Consider the following 22,502-nt stretch of genomic DNA (forward strand, 5'->3'; position numbering starts at 1 on the left):
CTATCGAAGGCTTGGCAAACCGTTCTCTAGCAAGCTCAATTCGAGCTTCCACTTCAACCGTCGACATGCAAACATCTCTTGCAATTCGTGCAAAATACTACAAATTTGGCTTGTGAGGTTCCCGAATTGAGTAAAAGCACATCAGTTCCCAATTAAAAAAATGACCCCCTCCGCAGTCTCCCGCATGTTACTGACCACCATACTAAGGGGGAAAAGTTGAAAGGCGGCACCTCACAGGCCATCTCCTCAGAGTATTCATCCGTGTTGGGCCTTGACAATATTTTAATATCTTGGATGGTGTATACTGTTCTCTCATTTCCCTTGAGAAATCAAGATTGTCAAGGGGATTCTGCAGTTTTGCCAGTTCATAGCAAGAGATGGGGATCCGAAACACCTCACAGGAAACCAATGAAGATTGGTGTTGGACAGAAACATAACGTGGCCACAGCCTCAAAGCAAAAGGCATCTATTTTCAGTGATGAAATATAATATAATTATAAATTGTCTGTTATTTTATTTTCCAAGTATTTTACTTTCCAAGTATTCAATAAAATTTGCATTTGGCAAAAGTCCTTCGAGCCGGATTTGAACCAGCGACCTAAGGATGCCTGTTTTACCACTACAGTCCTCCGCTCTACCAACTGAGCTTTCGAAGGCTTGGCAAATCATTCTCTAGCAAACTCAATACGAGCTTCCACTTCAACCGTCGACTTGTAAACATCTCTTGCAATTTGTGCAAAATACTACAAATTTGGCTTGTGAGGTTCCCGAATTGAGTAAAAGCACATCAGTTCCCAATTAAAAAAATTACCCCCTCCGCAGTCTCCCGCATGTTAATGACCACCATACTAAGAGGGAAAAGTTGAAAGGAGGCGCCTCACAGGCCATCTCCTCAGAGTATTCAGCCGTGTTGGGCCTTGACAATATTTTAATATCTTGGATGGTGTATAGTGTTCTCTCATTTCCCTTGAGAAATCAAGATTGTCAAGGGGATTCTGCTGTTTTGCCAGTTCATAGCAAGAGATGGGGATCCAAAACACCTGACAGGAAACCAATGAAGATTCGTGTTGGACAGAAAAATAACGTGGCCACAGCCTCAAAGCAAAAGGCATCTATTTTCAGTGATGAAATATAATATAATTATAAATTGTCTGTTCTTTTACTTTCCAAGTATTTTACTTTCCAAGTATTCAATAAAATGTGCATTTGGCAAAAGTCCTTTGAGCCGGATTTGAACCAGCAACCTAAGGATGCCTGTTTTACCACTACAGTCCTCCGCTCTACCAACTGAGCTATCAAAGGCTTGGCAAATCAACTCTAGCAAACTCAATACGAGCTTCCACTTCAACCGTCGACTTGTAAACATCTCTTGCAATTCGTGCAAAATACTACAAATTTGGCTTGTGAGGTTCCCGAATTGAGTAAAAGCACATCAGTTCCCAATTAAAAAAATGACCCCCTCCGCAGTCTCCCGCATGTTACTGACCACCATACTAAGGGGGAAAAGTTGAAAGGCGGCACCTCACAGGCCATCTCCTCAGAGTATTCAGTCGCGTTGGGCCTTGACAATATTTTATAGTGTTCTCTCATTTCCCTTGAGAAATCAAGATTGTCAAGGGGATTCTGCTGTTTTGCCAGTTCATAGCAAGAGATGGGGATCCAAAACACCTGACAGGAAACCAATGAAGATTCGTGTTGGACAGAAAAATAACGTGGCCACAGCCTCAAAGCAAAAGGCATCTATTTTCAGTGATGAAATATAATATAATTATAAATTGTCTGTTATTTTACTTTCCAAGTATTTTACTTTCCAAGTATTCAATAAAATGTGCATTTGGCAAGAGTCCTTCGAGCTGGATTTGAACCAGTGACCTAAGGATGCCTGTTTTACCACTACAGTCCTCCGCTCTACCAACTGAGCTATCGAAGGCTTGGCAAATCAACTCTAGCAAACTCAATACGCGCTTCCACTTCAACCGTCGACTTGTAAACATCTCTTGCAATTCGTGCAAAATACTTCAAATTTGGCTTGTGAGGTTCCCGAATTGAGTAAAAGCACATCAGTTCCCAATTAAAAAAATGACCCCCGCCGCAGTCTCCCGCATGTTACTGACCACCATACTAAGGGGGAAAAGTTGAAAGGCGGCACCTCACAGGCCATCTCCTCAGAGTATTCAGCCGCGTTGGGCCTTGACAATATTTTAATATCTTGGATGGTGTATAGTGTTCTCTCATTTTCCTTGAGAAATCAAGATTGTCAAGGGGATTATGCTGTTTTGCCAGTTCATAGCAAGAGATGGGGATCAAAGAAACACCTCACAGGAAACCAAAGAAGATTGGTGTTGGACAGAAAAATAATGTGGCCACAGCCTCAAAGCAAAAGGCATCTATTTTCAGTGATGAAATATAATATAATTATAAATTGTCTGTTATGTTATTTTCCAAGTATTTTACTTTCCAAGTATTGAATAAAATTTGCATTTGGCAAAAGTCCTTCGAGCGGATTTGAACCAGCGACCTAAGGATGCCTGTTTTACCACTACAGTCCTCCCCTCTACCAACTGAGCTATTGAAGGCTTGGCGAACCGTTCTCTAGCAAGCTCAATTCGAGCTTCCACTTCAACCGTCGACATGCAAACATCTCTTGCAATTCGTGCAAAATACTACAAATTTGGCTTGTGAGGTTCCCGAATTGAGTAAAAGCACATCAGTTCCCAATTAAAAAAATGACCCCCTCCGCAGTCTCCCGCATGTTACTGACCACCATACTAAGGGGGAAAAGTTGAAAGGCGGCGCCTCACAGGCCATCTCCTCAGAGTATTCAGCCGTGTTGGGCCTTGACAATATTTTAATATCTTGGATGGTGTATAGTGTTCTCTCATTTCCCTTGAGAAATCAAGATTGTCAAGGGGATTCTGCTGTTTTGCCAGTTCATAGCAAGAGATGGGGATCCAAAACACGTCACAGGAAACCAATGAAGATTCGTGTTGGACAGAAAAATAACGTGGCCACAGCCTCAAAGCAAAAGGCATCTATTTTCAGTGATGAAATATAATATAATTATAAATTGTCTGTTATTTTACTTCCAAGTATTTTACTTTCCAAGTATTCAATAAAATTTGCATTTGGCAAAAGTCCTTCGAGCCCGATTTGAACCAGCGACCTAAGGATGCCTGTTTTACCACTACAGTCCTCCGCTCTACCAACTGAGCTATCGAAGGCTTGGCAAATCATTCTCTAGCAAACTCAATACGAGCTTCCACTTCAACGTCGACTTGTAAACATCTCTTGCAATTCGTGCAAAATACTACAAATTTGGCTTGTGAGGTTCCCGAATTGAGTAAAAGCACATCAGTTCCCAATTAAAAAAATGACCCCCTCCGCAGTCTCCCGCATGTTAATGACCACCATACTAAGGGGGAAAAGTTGAAAGGCGGCACCTCACAGGCCATCTCCTCAGAGTATTCAGCTGCGTTGGGCCTTGACAATATTTTAATATCTTGGATGGTGTATAGTGTTCTCTCATTTCCCTTGAGAAATCAAGATTGTCAAGGGGATTCTGCTGTTTTGCCAGTTCATAGCAAGAGATGGGGATCCAAAATACCTGACAGGAAACCAATGAAGATTTGTGTTGGACAGAAAAATAACGTGGCCACAGCCTCAAAGCAAAAGGCATCTATTTTCAGTGATGAAATATAATATAATTATAAATTGTCTGTTATTTTACTTTCCAAGTATTTTACTTTCCAAGTATTCAATAAAATGTGCATTTAGCAAGAGTCCTTCGAGCCGGATTTGAACCAGTGACCTAAGGATGCCTGTTTTACCACTACAGTCCTCCGCTCTACCAACTGAGCTATCGAAGGCTTGGCAAATCAACTCTAGCAAACTCAATACGAGCTTCCACTTCAACCGTCGACTTGTAAACATCTCTTGCAATTCGTGCAAAATACTACAAATTTGGCTTGTGAGGTTCCCGAATTGAGTAAAAGCACATCAGTTCCCAAAAAAAAAATGACCCCCTCCGCAGTCGCCCGCATGTTACTGACCACCATACTAAGGGGGAAAAGTTGAAAGGCGGCACCTCACAGGCCATCTCCTCAGAGTATTCAGCCGCGTTGGGCCTTGACAATATTTTAATATCTTGGATGGTGTATAGTGTTCTCTCATTTCTCTTGAGAAATCAAGATTGTCAAGGGGATTCTGCTGTTTTGCCAGTTCATAGCAAGAGATGGGGATCCAAAACACCTCACAGGAAACCAATGAAGATTTGTGTTGGACAGAAAAATAACGTGGTCACAGCCTCAAAGCAAAAGGCATCTATTTTCAGTGATGAAATATAATATAATTATAAATTGTCTGTTATTTTACTTTCCAAGTATTTTACTTTCCAAGTATTCAATAAAATATGCATTTGGCAAAAGTCCTTTGAGCCGGATTTGAACCAGCGACCTAAGGATGCCTGTTTTACCAATACAGTCATCCGCTCTACCAACTGAGCTATCGAAGGCTTGGCAAATCTTTCTCTAGCAAACTCAATACGAGCTTTCACTTCAACCATCGACTTGTAAACATCTCTTGCAATTCGTGCAAAATACTACAAATTTGGCTTGTGAGGTTCCCGAAGTGAGTAAAAGCACATCAGTTCCCAATTAAAAAAATGACCCCCTCCGCAGTCTCCCGCATGTTACTGACCACCATACTAAGGGGGAAAAGTTGAAAGGCGGCACCTCACAGGCCATCTCCTCAGAGTATTCAGCCGCGTTGGGCCTTGACAATATTTTAATATCTTGGATGGTGTATAGTGTTCTCTCATTTCTCTTGAGAAATCAAGATTGTCAAGGGGATTCTGCTGTTTTGCCAGTTCATAGCAAGAGATGGGGATCCAAAACACCTCACAGGAAACCAATGAAGATTCGTGTTGGACAGAAAAATAACGTGGTCACAGCCTCAAAGCAAAAGGCATCTATTTTCAGTGATGAAATATAATATAATTATAAATTGTCTGTTATTTTACTTTCCAAGTATTTTACTTTCCAAGTATTCAATAAAATGTGCATTTGGCAAAAGTCCTTCGAGCCGAATTTGAACCAGCGACCTAAGGATGCCTGTTTTACCACTACAGTCCTCCGCTCTATCAACTGAGCTATCGAAGGCTTGGCAAATCGTTCTCTAGCAAACTCAATACGAGCTTTCACTTCAACCATCGACTTGTAAACATCTCTTGCAATTCGTGCAAAATACTACAAATTTGGCTTGTGAGGTTCCCGAATTGAGTAAAAGCACATCAGTTCACAATTTAAAAAATGACCCCCTCCGCAGTCTCCCGCATGTTACTGACCACCATACAAAGGAGGAAAAGTTGAAAGGCGGCGCCTCACAGGCCATCTCCTCAGAGTATTCATCAGAGTTCGGCCTTGACAATATTTTAATATCTTGGATGGTGTATAGTGTTCTCCCATTTCCCTTGAGAAATCAAGATTGTCAAGGGGATTCTGCTGTTTTGTCAGTTCATGGCAAGAGATGCGGATCCAAAATACCTCACAGGAAAACAACGAAGATTGGTGTCGGACAGAAAAATAACGTGGCCACAGCCTCAAAGCAAAAGGCATCTATTTTCAGTGATGAAATATAATATAATTATAAATTGTCTGTTATTTTACTTTCCAAGTATTTTACTTTCCAAGTATTCAATAAAATGTGCATTTGGCAAAAGTCCTTCGAGCCGGATTTGAACCAGCGACCTAAGGATGCCTGTTTTACCACTACAGTCCTCCGCTGTACCAACTGAGCTATCGAAGGCTTGGCAAATCAGTCTCTAGCAAGCTCAATACGAGCTTCCACTTCAACCGTCAACATTCAAACATCTCTTGCACTTTGTGCAAAATACTACAAATTTGGCTTGTGAGGTTCCCGAATTGAGTAAAAGCACATCAGTTCCCAATTAAAAAAATGACCCCCTCCGCAGTCTCCCGCATGTTACTGACCACCATACTAAGGGGGAAAAGTTGAAAGGCGGCACCTCACAGGCCATCTCCTCAGAGTATTCAGCCGCGTTGGGCCTTGACAATATTTTAATATCTTGGATGGTGTATAGTGTTCTCTCATTTCCCTTGAGAAATCAAGATTGTCAAGGGGATTCTGCTGTTTTGCCAGTTCATAGCAAGAGATGGGGATCCAAAACACCTCACAGGAAACCAATGAAGATTCGTGTTGGACAGAAAAATAACATGGTCACAGCCTCAAAGCAAAAGGCATCTATTTTCAGTGATGAAATATAATATAATTATAAATTGTCTGTTATTTTACTTTCCAAGTATTTTACTTTCCAAGTATTCAATAAAATGTGCATTTGGCAAAAGTCCTTCTAGCCGGATTTGGACCAGCGACCTAAGGATGCCTGTTTTACCACTACAGTCCTCCGCTGTACCAACTGAGCTATCGAAGGCTTGGCAAATCAGTCTCTAGCAAGCTCAATACGAGCTTCCACTTCAACCGTCGACATTCAAACATCTCTTGCAATTCGTGCAAAATACTACAAATTTGGCTTGTGAGGTTCCCGAATTGAGTAAAAGCACATCAGTTCCCAATTAAAAAAATTACCCCCTCCGCAGTCTCCCGCATGTTAATGACCACCATACTAAGGGGGAAAAGTTGAAAGGCGGCGCCTCACAGGCCATTTCCTCAGAGTATTCAGCCGTGTTGGGCCTTGACAATATTTTAATATCTTGGATGGTGTATAGTGTTCTCTCATTTCCCTTGAGAAATCAAGATTGTCAAGGGGATTCTGCTGTTTTGCCAGTTCATAGCAAGAGATGGGGATCCAAAACACCTGACAGGAAACCAATGAAGATTCGTGTTGGACAGAAAAATAACGTGGCCACAGCCTCAAAGCAAAAGGCATCTATTTTCAGTGATGAAATATAATATAATTATAAATTGTCTGTTATTTTACTTTCCAAGTATTTTACTTTCCAAGTATTCAATAAAATGTGCATTTGGCAAAAGTCCTTTGAGTCGGATTTGAACCAGCGACCTAAGGATGCCTGTTTTACCACTACAGTCCTCCGCTCTACCAACTGAGCTATCAAAGGCTTGGCAAATCAACTCTAGCAAACTCAATACGAGCTTCCACTTCAACCGTCGACTTGTAAACATCTCTTGCAATTCGTGCAAAATACTACAAATTTGGCTTGTGAGGTTCCCGAATTGAGTAAAAGCACATCAGTTCCCAATTAAAAAAATGACCCCCTCCGCAGTCTCCCGCATGTTACTGACCACCATACTAAGGGGGAAAAGTTGAAAGGCGGCACCTCACAGGCCATCTCCTCAGAGTATTCAGCCGCGTTGGGCCTTGACAATATTTTATAGTGTTCTCTCATTTCCCTTGAGAAATCAAGATTGTCAAGGGGATTCTGCTGTTTTGTCAGTTCATAGCAAGAGATGGGGATCCAAAACACGTCACAGGAAACCAACGAAGATTGGTGTCGGACAGAAAAATAACGTGGCCACAGCCTCAAAGCAAAAGGCATCTATTTTCAGTGATGAAATATAATATAATTATAAATTGTCTGTTGTTTTACTTTCCAAGTATTTTACTTTCCAAGTATTCAATAAAATTTGCATTTGGCAAAAGTCCTTCGAGCCGGATTTGAACCAGCGACCTAAGGATGCCTGTTTTACCACTACAGTCCTCCGCTCTACCAACTGAGCTATCGAAGGCTTGGCAAATCATTCTCTAGCAAACTCAATACGAGCTTCCACTTCAACCGCCGACTTGTAAACATCTCTTGCAATTCGTGCAAAATACTACAAATTTGGCTTGTGAGGTTCCCGAATTGAGTAAAAGCACATCAGTTCCCAATTAAAAAAATCACCCCCTCCGCAGTCTCCCGCATGTTAATGACCACCATACTAAGGCGGAAAAGTTGAAAGGCGGCGCCTCACAGGCCATCTCCTCAGAGTATTCAGCCGTGTTGGGCCTTGACAATATTTTAATATCTTGGATGGTGTATAGTGTTCTCTCATTTCCCTTGAGAAATCAAGATTGTCAAGGGGATTCTGCTGTTTTGCCAGTTCATAGCAAGAGATGGGGATCCAAAACACCTGACAGGAAACCAATGAAGATTCGTGTTGGACAGAAAAATAACGTGGCCACAGCCTCAAAGCAAAAGGCATCTATTTTCAGTGATGAAATATAATATAATTATAAATTGTCTGTTATTTTACTTTCCAAGTATTTTACTTTCCAAGTATTCAATAAAATGTGCATTTGGCAAGAGTCCTTCGAGCCAGATTTGAACCAGCGACCTAAGGATGCCTGTTTTACCACTACAGTCCTCCGCTCTACCAACTGAGCTATCGAAGGCTTGGCAAATCAACTCTAGCAAACTCAATACGAGCTTCCACTTCAACCGTCGACTTGTAAACATCTCTTGCAATTCGTGCAAAATACTTCAAATTTGGCTTGTGAGGTTCCCGAATTGAGTAAAAGCACATCAGTTCCCAATTAAAAAAATGACCCCCGCCGCAGTCTCCCGCATGTTACTGACCACCATACTAAGGGGGAAAAGTTGAAAGGCGGCACCTCACAGGCCATCTCCTCAGAGTATTCAGCCGCGTTGGGCCTTGACAATATTTTAATATCTTGGATGGTGTATAGTGTTCTCTCATTTTCCTTGAGAAATCAAGATTGTCAAGGGGATTATGCTGTTTTGCCAGTTCATAGCAAGAGATGGGGATCAAAGAAACACCTCACAGGAAACCAAAGAAGATTGGTGTTGGACAGAAAAATAATGTGGCCACAGCCTCAAAGCAAAAGGCATCTATTTTCAGTGATGAAATATAATATAATTATAAATTGTCTGTTATGTTATTTTCCAAGTATTTTACTTTCCAAGTATTCAATAAAATTTGCATTTGGCAAAAGTCCTTCAAGCCGGATTTGAACCAGCGACCTAAGGATGCCTGTTTTACCACTACAGTCCTCCCCTCTACCAACTGAGCTATCGAAGGCTTGGCAAACCGTTCTCTAGCAAGCTCAATTTGAGCTTCCACTTCAACCGTCGACATGCAAACATCTCTTGCAATTCGTGCAAAATACTACAAATTTGGCTTGTGAGGTTCCCGAATTGAGTAAAAGCACATCAGTTCCCAATTAAAAAAATGACCCCCTCCGCAGTCTCCCGCATGTTACTGACCACCATACTAAGGGGGAAAAGTTGAAAGGCGGCGCCTCACAGGCCATCTCCTCAGAGTATTCAGCCGTGTTGGGCCTTGACAATATTTTAATATCTTGGATGGTGTATACTGTTCTCTCATTTCCCTTGAGAAATCAAGATTGTCAAGGGGATTCTGCAGTTTTGCCAGTTCATAGCAAGAGATGGGGATCCGAAACACCTCACAGGAAACCAATGAAGATTGGTGTTGGACAGAAACATAACGTGGCCACAGCCTCAAAGCAAAAGGCATCTATTTTCAGTGATGAAATATAATATAATTATAAATTGTCTGTTATTTTATTTTCCAAGTATTTTACTTTCCAAGTATTCAATAAAATTTGCATTTGGCAAAAGTCCTTCGAGCCGGATTTGAACCAGCGACCTAAGGATGCCTGTTTTACCACTACAGTCCTCCGCTCTACCAACTGAGCTTTCGAAGGCTTGGCAAATCATTCTCTAGCAAACTCAATACGAGCTTCCACTTCAACCGTCGACTTGTAAACATCTCTTGCAATTTGTGCAAAATACTACAAATTTGGCTTGTGAGGTTCCCGAATTGAGTAAAAGCACATCAGTTCCCAATTAAAAAAATTACCCCCTCCGCAGTCTCCCGCATGTTAATGACCACCATACTAAGGGGGAAAAGTTGAAAGGCGGCGCCTCACAGGCCATCTCCTCAGAGTATTCAGCCGTGTTGGGCCTTGACAATATTTTAATATCTTGGATGGTGTATAGTGTTCTCTCATTTCCCTTGAGAAATCAAGATTGTCAAGGGGATTCTGCTGTTTTGCCAGTTCATAGCAAGAGATGGGGATCCAAAACACCTGACAGGAAACCAATGAAGATTCGTGTTGGACAGAAAAATAACGTGGCCACAGCCTCAAAGCAAAAGGCATCTATTTTCAGTGATGAAATATAATATAATTATAAATTGTCTGTTCTTTTACTTTCCAAGTATTTTACTTTCCAAGTATTCAATAAAATGTGCATTTGGCAAAAGTCCTTTGAGCCGGATTTGAACCAGCAACCTAAGGATGCCTGTTTTACCACTACAGTCCTCCCCTCTACCAACTGAGCTATCAAATGCTTGGCAAATCAACTCTAGCAAACTCAATACGAGCTTCCACTTCAACCGTCGACTTGTAAACATCTCTTGCAATTCGTGCAAAATACTACAAATTTGGCTTGTGAGGTTCCCGAATTGAGTAAAAGCACATCAGTTCCCAATTAAAAAAATGACCCCCTCCGCAGTCTCCCGCATGTTACTGACCACCATATTAAGGGGGAAAAGTTGAAAGGCGGCACCTCACAGGCCATCTCCTCAGAGTATTCAGCCGCGTTGGGCCTTGACAATATTTTATAGTGTTCTCTCATTTCCCTTGAGAAATCAAGATTGTCAAGGGGATTCTGCTGTTTTGCCAGTTCATAGCAAGAGATGGGGATCCAAAACACCTGACAGGAAACCAATGAAGATTCGTGTTGGACAGAAAAATAACGTGGCCACAGCCTCAAAGCAAAAGGCATCTATTTTCAGTGATGAAATATAATATAATTATAAATTGTCTGTTATTTTACTTTCCAAGTATTTTACTTTCCAAGTATTCAATAAAATGTGCATTTGGCAAAAGTCCTTCGAGCTGGATTTGAACCAGCGACCTAAGGATACCTGTTTTACCACTACAGTCCTCCGCTCTACCAACTGAGCTATCGAAGGCTTGGCAAATCAACTCTAGCAAACTCAATACGAGCTTCCACTTCAACCGTCGACTTGTAAACATCTCTTGCAATTCGTGCAAAATACTTCAAATTTGGCTTGTGAGGTTCCCGAATTGAGTAAAAGCACATCAGTTCCCAATTAAAAAAATGACCCCCGCCGCAGTCTCCCGCATGTTACTGACCACCATACTAAGGGGGAAAAGTTGAAAGGCGGCACCTCACAGGCCATCTCCTCAGAGTATTCAGCCGCGTTGGGCCTTGACAATATTTTAATATCTTGGATGGTGTATAGTGTTCTCTCATTTTCCTTGAGAAATCAAGATTGTCAAGGGGATTATGCTGTTTTGCCAGTTCATAGCAAGAGATGGGGATCAAAGAAACACCTCACAGGAAACCAAAGAAGATTGGTGTTGGACAGAAAAATAATGTGGCCACAGCCTCAAAGCAAAAGGCATCTATTTTCAGTGATGAAATATAATATAATTATAAATTGTCTGTTATGTTATTTTCCAAGTATTTTACTTTCCAAGTATTGAATAAAATTTGCATTTGGCAAAAGTCCTTCGAGCCGGATTTGAACCAGCGACCTAAGGATGCCTGTTTTACCACTACAGTCCTCCCCTCTACCAACTGAGCTATTGAAGGCTTGGCGAACCGTTCTTGGCTTGTGAGGTTCCCGAATTGAGTAAAAGCACATCAGTTCCCAATTAAAAAAATGACCCCCTCCGCAGTCTCCCGCATGTTACTGACCACCATATTAAGGGGGAAAAGTTGAAAGGCGGCACCTCACAGGCCATCTCCTCAGAGTATTCAGCCGCGTTGGGCCTTGACAATATTTTATAGTGTTCTCTCATTTCCCTTGAGAAATCAAGATTGTCAAGGGGATTCTGCTGTTTTGCCAGTTCATAGCAAGAGATGGGGATCCAAAACACCTGACAGGAAACCAATGAAGATTCGTGTTGGACAGAAAAATAACGTGGCCACAGCCTCAAAGCAAAAGGCATCTATTTTCAGTGATGAAATATAATATAATTATAAATTGTCTGTTATTTTACTTTCCAAGTATTTTACTTTCCAAGTATTCAATAAAATGTGCATTTGGCAAAAGTCCTTCGAGCTGGATTTGAACCAGCGACCTAAGGATACCTGTTTTACCACTACAGTCCTCCGCTCTACCAACTGAGCTATCGAAGGCTTGGCAAATCAACTCTAGCAAACTCAATACGAGCTTCCACTTCAACCGTCGACTTGTAAACATCTCTTGCAATTCGTGCAAAATACTTCAAATTTGGCTTGTGAGGTTCCCGAATTGAGTAAAAGCACATCAGTTCCCAATTAAAAAAATGACCCCCGCCGCAGTCTCCCGCATGTTACTGACCACCATACTAAGGGGGAAAAGTTGAAAGGCGGCACCTCACAGGCCATCTCCTCAGAGTATTCAGCCGCGTTGGGCCTTGACAATATTTTAATATCTTGGATGGTGTATAGTGTTCTCTCATTTTCCTTGAGAAATCAAGATTGTCAAGGGGATTATGCTGTTTTGCCAGTTCATAGCAAGAGATGGGGATCAAAGAAACACCTCACAGGAAACCAAAGAAGATTGGTGTTGGACAGAAAAATAATGTGGCCACAGCCTCAAAGCAAAAGGCATCTATTTTCAGTGATGAAATATAATATAATTATAAATTGTCTGTTATGTTATTTTCCAAGTATTTTACTTTCCAAGTATTGAATAAAATTTGCATTTGGCAAAAGTCCTTCGAGCCGGATTTGAACCAGCGACCTAAGGATGCCTGTTTTACCACTACAGTCCTCCCCTCTACCAACTGAGCTATTGAAGGCTTGGCGAACCGTTCTCTAGCAAGCTCAATTCGAGCTTCCACTTCAACCGTCGACATGCAAACATCTCTTGCAATTCGTGCAAAATACTACAAATTTGGCTTGTGAGGTTCCCGAATTGAGTAAAAGCACATCAGTTCCCAATTAAAAAAATGACCCCCTCCGCAGTCTCCCGCATGTTACTGACCACCATACTAAGGGGGAAAAGTTGAAAGGCGGCACCTCACAGGCCATCTCCTCAGAGTATTCAGCCGCGTTGGGCCTTGACAATATTTTAATATCTTGGATGGTGTATAGTGTTCTCTCATTTCCCTTGAGAAATCAAGATTGTCAAGGGGATTCTGCTGTTTTGCCAGTTCATAGCAAGAGATGGGGATCCAAAACACCTCACAGGAAACCAATGAAGATTCGTGTTGGACAGAAAAATAACATGGTCACAGCCTCAAAGCAAAAGGCATCTATTTTCAGTGATGAAATATAATATAATTATAAATTGTCTGTTATTTTACTTTCCAAGTATTTTACTTTCCAAGTATTCAATAAAATGTGCATTTGGCAAAAGTCCTTCTAGCCGGATTGGACCAGCGACCTAAGGATGCCTGTTTTACCACTACAGTCCTCCGCTCTACCAACTGAGCTATCAAAGGCTTGGCAAATCAACTCTAGCAAACTCAATACGAGCTTCCACTTCAACCGTCGACTTGTAAACATCTCTTGCAATTCGTGCAAAATACTACAAATTTGGCTTGTGAGGTTCCCGAATTGAGTAAAAGCACATCAGTTCCCAATTAAAAAAATGACCCCCTCCGCAGTCTCCCGCATGTTACTGACCACCATACTAAAGGGGAAAAGTTGAAAGGCGGCACCTCACAGGCCATCTCCTCAGAGTATTCAGCCGCGTTGGGCCTTGACAATATTTTATAGTGTTCTCTCATTTCCCTTGAGAAATCAAGATTGTCAAGGGGATTCTGCTGTTTTGTCAGTTCATAGCAAGAGATGGGGATCCAAAACACGTCACAGGAAACCAACGAAGATTGGTGTCGGACAGAAAAATAACGTGGCCACAGCCTCAAAGCAAAAGGCATCTATTTTCAGTGATGAAATATAATATAATTATAAATTGTCTGTTATTTTACTTTCCAAGTATTTTACTTTCCAAGTATTCAATAAAATTTGCATTTGGCAAAAGTCCTTCGAGCCGGATTTGAACCAGCGACCTAAGGATGCCTGTTGTACCACTACAGTCCTCCGCTCTACCAACCGAGCTATCGAAGGCTTGGCAAATCATTCTCTAGCAATCTCAATACGAGCTTCCACTTCAACCGTCGACTTGTAAACATCTCTTGCAATTCGTGCAAAATACTACAAATTTGGCTTGTGAGGTTCCCGAATTGAGTAAAAGCACATCAGTTCCCAATTAAAAAAATGACCCCCTCCGCAGTCTCCCGCATGTTAATGACCACCATACTAAGGGGGAAAAGTTGAAAGGCGCCGCCTCACAGGCCATCTCCTCAGAGTATTCATCAGTGTTCGGCCTTGACAATATTTTAATATCTTGGATGGTGTATAGTGTTCTCCCATTTCCCTTGAGAAATCAAGATTGTCAAGGGGATTCTGCTGTTTTGTCAGTTCATAGCAAGAGATGGGGATCCAAAATACCTCACAGGAAAACAACGAAGATTGGTGTCGGACAGAAAAATAACGTGGCCACAGCCTCAAAGCAAAAGGCATCTATTTTCAGTGATGAAATATAATATAATTATAAATTGTCTGTTATTTTACTTTCCAAGTATTTTACTTTCCAAGTATTCAATAAAATGTGCATTTGGCAAAAGTCCTTCGAGCCGGATTTGAACCAGCGACCTAAGGATGCCTGTTTTACCACTACAGTCCTCCGCTGTACCAACTGAGCTATCGAAGGCTTGGCAAATCAGTCTCTAGCAAGCTCAATACGAGCTTCCACTTCAACCGTCGACATTCAAACATCTCTTGCACTTCGTGCAAAATACTACAAATTTGGCTTGTGAGGTTCCCGAATTGAGTAAAAGCACATCAGTTCCCAATTAAAAAAATGACCCCCTCCGCAGTCTCCCGCATGTTACTGACCACCATACTAAGGGGGAAAAGTTGAAAGGCGGCGCCTCACAGGCCATCTCCTCAGAGTATTCAGCCGTGTTGGGCCTTGACAATATTTTAATATCTTGGATGGTGTATACTGTTCTCTCATTTCCCTTGAGAAATCAAGATTGTCAAGGGGATTCTGCTGTTTTGCCAGTTCATAGCAAGAGATGGGGATCCGAAACACCTCACAGGAAACCAATGAAGATTGGTGTTGGACAGAAACATAACGTGGCCACAGCCTCAAAGCAAAAGGCATCTATTTTCAGTGATGAAATATAATATAATTATAAATTGTCTGTTATTTTATTTTCCAAGTATTTTACTTTCCAAGTATTCAATAAAATGTGCATTTGGCAAAAGTCCTTCGAGCCAGATTTGAACCAGCGACCTAAGGATGCCTGTTTTACCACTACAGTCCTCCGCTCTACCAACTGAGCTATCAAAGGCTTGGCAAATCATTCTCTAGCAAACTCAATACGAGCTTCCACTTCAACCGTCGACTTGTAAACATCTCTTGCAATTTATGCAAAATACTACAAATTTGGCTTGTGAGGTTCCCGAATTGAGTAAAAGCACATCAGTTCCCAATTAAAAAAATTACCCCCTCCGCAGTCTCCCGCATGTTAATGACCACCATACTAAGGGGGAAAAGTTGAAAGGCGGCGCCTCACAGGCCATCTCCTCAGAGTATTCAGCCGTGTTGGGCCTTGACAATATTTTAATATCTTGGATGGTGTATAGTGTTCTCTCATTTCCCTTGAGAAATCAAGATTGTCAAGGGGATTCTGCTGTTTTGCCAGTTCATAGCAAGAGATGGGGATCCAAAACACGTCACAGTAAACCAATGAAGATTCGTGTTGGACAGAAAAATAACGTGGCCACAGCCTCAAAGCAAAAGGCATCTATTTTCAGTGATGAAATATAATATAATTATAAATTGTCTGTTATTTTACTTCCAAGTATTTTACTTTCCAAGTATTCAATAAAATTTGCATTTGGCAAAAGTCCTTCGAGCCCGATTTGAACCAGCGACCTAAGGATGCCTGTTTTACCACTACAGTCCTCCGCTCTACCAACTGAGCTATCGAAGGCTTGGCAAATCATTCTCTAGCAAACTCAATACGAGCTTCCACTTCAACGTCGACTTGTAAACATCTCTTGCAATTCGTGCAAAATACTACAAATTTGGCTTGTGAGGTTCCCGAATTGAGTAAAAGCACATCAGTTCCCAATTAAAAAAATGACCCCCTCCGCAGTCTCCCGCATGTTAATGACCACCATACTAAGGGGGAAAAGTTGAAAGGCGGCGCCTCACAGGCCATCTCCTCAGAGTATTCAGCCGTGTTGGGCCTTGACAATATTTTAATATCTTGGATGGTGTATAGTGTTCTCTCATTTCCCTTGAGAAATCAAGATTGTCAAGGGGATTCTGCTGTTTTGCCAGTTCATAGCAAGAGATGGGGATCCAAAACACCTGACAGGACCCAATGAAGATTCGTGTTGGACAGAAAAATAACGTGGCCACAGCCTCAAAGCAAAAGGCATCTATTTTCAGTGATGAAATATAATATAATTATAAATTGTCTGTTATTTTACTTTCCAATTATTTTACTTTCCAAGTATTCAATAAAATGTGCATTTGGCAAGAGTCCTTCGAGCCGGATTTGAACCAGCGACCTAAGGATGCCTGTTTTACCACTACAGTCCTCCACTCTACCAACTGAGCTATCGAAGGCTTGGCAAATCAACTCTAGCAAACTCAATACGAGCTTCCACTTCAACCGTCGACTTGTAAACATCTCTTGCAATTCGTGCAAAATACTACAAATTTGGCTTGTGAGGTTCCCGAAGTGAGTAAAAGCACATCAGTTCCCAATTAAAAAAATGACCCCCGCCGCAGTCTCCCGCATGTTACTGACCACCATACTAAGGGGGAAAAGTTGAAAGGCGGCACCTCACAGGCCATCTCCTCAGAGTATTCAGCCGCGTTGGGCCTTGACAATATTTTAATATCTTGGATGGTGTATAGTGTTCTCTCATTTTCCTTGAGAAATCAAGATTGTCAAGGGGATTATGCTGTTTTGCCAGTTCATAGCAAGAGATGGGGATCAAAGAAACACCTCACAGGAAACCAAAGAAGATTGGTGTTGGACAGAAAAATAATGTGGCCACAGCCTCAAAGCAAAAGGCATCTATTTTCAGTGATGAAATATAATATAATTATAAATTGTCTGTTATGTTATTTTCCAAGTATTTTACTTTCCAAGTATTCAATAAAATTTGCATTTGACAAAAGTCCTTCGAGCCGGATTTGAACCAGCGACCTAAGGATGCCTCTTTTACCACTACAGTCCTCCCCTCTACCAACTGAGCTATCGAAGGCTTGGCAAACCGTTCTCTAGCAAGCTCAATTCGAGCTTCCACTTCAACCGTCGACATGCAAACATCTCTTGCAATTCGTGCAAAATACTACAAATTTGGCTTGTGAGGTTCCCGAATTGAGTAAAAGCACATCAGTTCCCAATTAAAAAAATGACCCCCTCCGCAGTCTCCCGCATGTTACTGACCACCATACTAAGGGGGAAAAGTTGAAAGGCGGCACCTCACAGGCCATCTCCTCAGAGTATTCATCCGTGTTGGGCCTTGACAATATTTTAATATCTTGGATGGTGTATACTGTTCTCTCATTTCCCTTGAGAAATCAAGATTGTCAAGGGGATTCTGCAGTTTTGCCAGTTCATAGCAAGAGATGGGGATCCGAAACACCTCACAGGAAACCAATGAAGATTGGTGTTGGACAGAAACATAACGTGGCCACAGCCTCAAAGCAAAAGGCATCTATTTTCAGTGATGAAATATAATATAATTATAAATTGTCTGTTATTTTATTTTCCAAGTATTTTACTTTCCAAGTATTCAATAAAATTTGCATTTGGCAAAAGTCCTTCGAGCCGGATTTGAACCAGCGACCTAAGGATGCCTGTTTTACCACTACAGTCCTCCGCTCTACCAACTGAGCTTTCGAAGGCTTGGCAAATCATTCTCTAGCAAACTCAATACGAGCTTCCACTTCAACCGTCGACTTGTAAACATCTCTTGCAATTTGTGCAAAATACTACAAATTTGGCTTGTGAGGTTCCCGAATTGAGTAAAAGCACATCAGTTCCCAATTAAAAAAATTACCCCCTCCGCAGTCTCCCGCATGTTAATGACCACCATACTAAGAGGGAAAAGTTGAAAGGAGGCGCCTCACAGGCCATCTCCTCAGAGTATTCAGCCGTGTTGGGCCTTGACAATATTTTAATATCTTGGATGGTGTATAGTGTTCTCTCATTTCCCTTGAGAAATCAAGATTGTCAAGGGGATTCTGCTGTTTTGCCAGTTCATAGCAAGAGATGGGGATCCAAAACACCTGACAGGAAACCAATGAAGATTCGTGTTGGACAGAAAAATAACGTGGCCACAGCCTCAAAGCAAAAGGCATCTATTTTCAGTGATGAAATATAATATAATTATAAATTGTCTGTTCTTTTACTTTCCAAGTATTTTACTTTCCAAGTATTCAATAAAATGTGCATTTGGCAAAAGTCCTTTGAGCCGGATTTGAACCAGCAACCTAAGGATGCCTGTTTTACCACTACAGTCCTCCGCTCTACCAACTGAGCTATCAAAGGCTTGGCAAATCAACTCTAGCAAACTCAATACGAGCTTCCACTTCAACCGTCGACTTGTAAACATCTCTTGCAATTCGTGCAAAATACTACAAATTTGGCTTGTGAGGTTCCCGAATTGAGTAAAAGCACATCAGTTCCCAATTAAAAAAATGACCCCCTCCGCAGTCTCCCGCATGTTACTGACCACCATACTAAGGGGGAAAAGTTGAAAGGCGGCACCTCACAGGCCATCTCCTCAGAGTATTCAGTCGCGTTGGGCCTTGACAATATTTTATAGTGTTCTCTCATTTCCCTTGAGAAATCAAGATTGTCAAGGGGATTCTGCTGTTTTGCCAGTTCATAGCAAGAGATGGGGATCCAAAACACCTGACAGGAAACCAATGAAGATTCGTGTTGGACAGAAAAATAACGTGGCCACAGCCTCAAAGCAAAAGGCATCTATTTTCAGTGATGAAATATAATATAATTATAAATTGTCTGTTATTTTACTTTCCAAGTATTTTACTTTCCAAGTATTCAATAAAATGTGCATTTGGCAAGAGTCCTTCGAGCTGGATTTGAACCAGTGACCTAAGGATGCCTGTTTTACCACTACAGTCCTCCGCTCTACCAACTGAGCTATCGAAGGCTTGGCAAATCAACTCTAGCAAACTCAATACGCGCTTCCACTTCAACCGTCGACTTGTAAACATCTCTTGCAATTCGTGCAAAATACTTCAAATTTGGCTTGTGAGGTTCCCGAATTGAGTAAAAGCACATCAGTTCCCAATTAAAAAAATGACCCCCGCCGCAGTCTCCCGCATGTTACTGACCACCATACTAAGGGGGAAAAGTTGAAAGGCGGCACCTCACAGGCCATCTCCTCAGAGTATTCAGCCGCGTTGGGCCTTGACAATATTTTAATATCTTGGATGGTGTATAGTGTTCTCTCATTTTCCTTGAGAAATCAAGATTGTCAAGGGGATTATGCTGTTTTGCCAGTTCATAGCAAGAGATGGGGATCAAAGAAACACCTCACAGGAAACCAAAGAAGATTGGTGTTGGACAGAAAAATAATGTGGCCACAGCCTCAAAGCAAAAGGCATCTATTTTCAGTGATGAAATATAATATAATTATAAATTGTCTGTTATGTTATTTTCCAAGTATTTTACTTTCCAAGTATTGAATAAAATTTGCATTTGGCAAAAGTCCTTCGAGCGGATTTGAACCAGCGACCTAAGGATGCCTGTTTTACCACTACAGTCCTCCCCTCTACCAACTGAGCTATTGAAGGCTTGGCGAACCGTTCTCTAGCAAGCTCAATTCGAGCTTCCACTTCAACCGTCGACATGCAAACATCTCTTGCAATTCGTGCAAAATACTACAAATTTGGCTTGTGAGGTTCCCGAATTGAGTAAAAGCACATCAGTTCCCAATTAAAAAAATGACCCCCTCCGCAGTCTCCCGCATGTTACTGACCACCATACTAAGGGGGAAAAGTTGAAAGGCGGCGCCTCACAGGCCATCTCCTCAGAGTATTCAGCCGTGTTGGGCCTTGACAATATTTTAATATCTTGGATGGTGTATAGTGTTCTCTCATTTCCCTTGAGAAATCAAGATTGTCAAGGGGATTCTGCTGTTTTGCCAGTTCATAGCAAGAGATGGGGATCCAAAACACGTCACAGGAAACCAATGAAGATTCGTGTTGGACAGAAAAATAACGTGGCCACAGCCTCAAAGCAAAAGGCATCTATTTTCAGTGATGAAATATAATATAATTATAAATTGTCTGTTATTTTACTTCCAAGTATTTTACTTTCCAAGTATTCAATAAAATTTGCATTTGGCAAAAGTCCTTCGAGCCCGATTTGAACCAGCGACCTAAGGATGCCTGTTTTACCACTACAGTCCTCCGCTCTACCAACTGAGCTATCGAAGGCTTGGCAAATCATTCTCTAGCAAACTCAATACGAGCTTCCACTTCAACGTCGACTTGTAAACATCTCTTGCAATTCGTGCAAAATACTACAAATTTGGCTTGTGAGGTTCCCGAATTGAGTAAAAGCACATCAGTTCCCAATTAAAAAAATGACCCCCTCCGCAGTCTCCCGCATGTTAATGACCACCATACTAAGGGGGAAAAGTTGAAAGGCGGCACCTCACAGGCCATCTCCTCAGAGTATTCAGCTGCGTTGGGCCTTGACAATATTTTAATATCTTGGATGGTGTATAGTGTTCTCTCATTTCCCTTGAGAAATCAAGATTGTCAAGGGGATTCTGCTGTTTTGCCAGTTCATAGCAAGAGATGGGGATCCAAAATACCTGACAGGAAACCAATGAAGATTTGTGTTGGACAGAAAAATAACGTGGCCACAGCCTCAAAGCAAAAGGCATCTATTTTCAGTGATGAAATATAATATAATTATAAATTGTCTGTTATTTTACTTTCCAAGTATTTTACTTTCCAAGTATTCAATAAAATGTGCATTTAGCAAGAGTCCTTCGAGCCGGATTTGAACCAGTGACCTAAGGATGCCTGTTTTACCACTACAGTCCTCCGCTCTACCAACTGAGCTATCGAAGGCTTGGCAAATCAACTCTAGCAAACTCAATACGAGCTTCCACTTCAACCGTCGACTTGTAAACATCTCTTGCAATTCGTGCAAAATACTACAAATTTGGCTTGTGAGGTTCCCGAATTGAGTAAAAGCACATCAGTTCCCAAAAAAAAAATGACCCCCTCCGCAGTCGCCCGCATGTTACTGACCACCATACTAAGGGGGAAAAGTTGAAAGGCGGCACCTCACAGGCCATCTCCTCAGAGTATTCAGCCGCGTTGGGCCTTGACAATATTTTAATATCTTGGATGGTGTATAGTGTTCTCTCATTTCTCTTGAGAAATCAAGATTGTCAAGGGGATTCTGCTGTTTTGCCAGTTCATAGCAAGAGATGGGGATCCAAAACACCTCACAGGAAACCAATGAAGATTTGTGTTGGACAGAAAAATAACGTGGTCACAGCCTCAAAGCAAAAGGCATCTATTTTCAGTGATGAAATATAATATAATTATAAATTGTCTGTTATTTTACTTTCCAAGTATTTTACTTTCCAAGTATTCAATAAAATGTGCATTTGGCAAAAGTCCTTTGAGCCGGATTTGAACCAGCGACCTAAGGATGCCTGTTTTACCACTACAGTCCTCCGCTCTACCAACTGAGCTATCGAAGGCTTGGCAAATCTTTCTCTAGCAAACTCAATACGAGCTTTCACTTCAACCATCGACTTGTAAACATCTCTTGCAATTCGTGCAAAATACTACAAATTTGGCTTGTGAGGTTCCCGAATTGAGTAAAAGCACATCAGTTCACAATTTAAAAAATGACCCCCTCCGCAGTCTCCCGCATGTTACTGACCACCATACAAAGGAGGAAAAGTTGAAAGGCGGCGCCTCACAGGCCATCTCCTCAGAGTATTCATCAGTGTTCGGCCTTGACAATATTTTAATATCTTGGATGGTGTATAGTGTTCTCCCATTTCCCTTGAGAAATCAAGATTGTCAAGGGGATTCTGCTGTTTTGTCAGTTCATAGCAAGAGATGGGGATCCAAAATACCTCACAGGAAAACAACGAAGATTGGTGTCGGACAGAAAAATAACGTGGCCACAGCCTCAAAGCAAAAGGCATCTATTTTCAGTGATGAAATATAATATAATTATAAATTGTCTGTTATTTTACTTTCCAAGTATTTTACTTTCCAAGTATTCAATAAAATGTGCATTTGGCAAAAGTCCTTCGAGCCGGATTTGAACCAGCGACCTAAGGATGCCTGTTTTACCACTACAGTCCTCCGCTGTACCAACTGAGCTATCGAAGGCTTGGCAAATCAGTCTCTAGCAAGCTCAATACGAGCTTCCACTTCAACCGTCGACATTCAAACATCTCTTGCACTTC

General features: G+C 41.5%; 6 non-coding genes across 6 annotated transcripts; all 6 read right to left on the reverse strand.

The window, feature by feature from the left end:
* Positions 1–1,216: 1,216 nt before the first annotated feature.
* On the reverse strand, positions 1,217–1,302 carry TRNAY-GUA (transfer RNA tyrosine (anticodon GUA)). Its single transcript is given in 2 exon segments — positions 1,217–1,252; positions 1,266–1,302. It is a non-coding gene; the product is annotated as a tRNA-Tyr (tRNA).
* A 6,334-nt stretch (positions 1,303–7,636) lies between these two features.
* On the reverse strand, positions 7,637–7,722 carry TRNAY-GUA (transfer RNA tyrosine (anticodon GUA)). Its single transcript is given in 2 exon segments — positions 7,637–7,672; positions 7,686–7,722. It is a non-coding gene; the product is annotated as a tRNA-Tyr (tRNA).
* Positions 7,723–10,849: 3,127 nt separating this feature from the next.
* On the reverse strand, positions 10,850–10,935 carry TRNAY-GUA (transfer RNA tyrosine (anticodon GUA)). The gene is given in 2 exon segments: positions 10,850–10,885; positions 10,899–10,935. It is a non-coding gene; the product is annotated as a tRNA-Tyr (tRNA).
* A 1,110-nt stretch (positions 10,936–12,045) lies between these two features.
* On the reverse strand, positions 12,046–12,131 carry TRNAY-GUA (transfer RNA tyrosine (anticodon GUA)). The gene is given in 2 exon segments: positions 12,046–12,081; positions 12,095–12,131. It is a non-coding gene; the product is annotated as a tRNA-Tyr (tRNA).
* Positions 12,132–16,546: 4,415 nt separating this feature from the next.
* TRNAY-GUA (transfer RNA tyrosine (anticodon GUA)) lies at positions 16,547–16,632 on the reverse strand. The gene is given in 2 exon segments: positions 16,547–16,582; positions 16,596–16,632. It is a non-coding gene; the product is annotated as a tRNA-Tyr (tRNA).
* Positions 16,633–18,485: 1,853 nt separating this feature from the next.
* Positions 18,486–18,571, reverse strand: TRNAY-GUA (transfer RNA tyrosine (anticodon GUA)). The gene is given in 2 exon segments: positions 18,486–18,521; positions 18,535–18,571. It is a non-coding gene; the product is annotated as a tRNA-Tyr (tRNA).
* Between the last annotated feature and the right edge of the window lie 3,931 nt (positions 18,572–22,502).

The sequence above is a fragment of the Ambystoma mexicanum genome, chromosome 1p, assembly GCF_040938575.1.
Source record: "Ambystoma mexicanum isolate Mex_15411 chromosome 1p, UKY_AmexF1_1, whole genome shotgun sequence".
Classification (NCBI taxonomy): Eukaryota; Metazoa; Chordata; class Amphibia; order Caudata; family Ambystomatidae; genus Ambystoma; species Ambystoma mexicanum.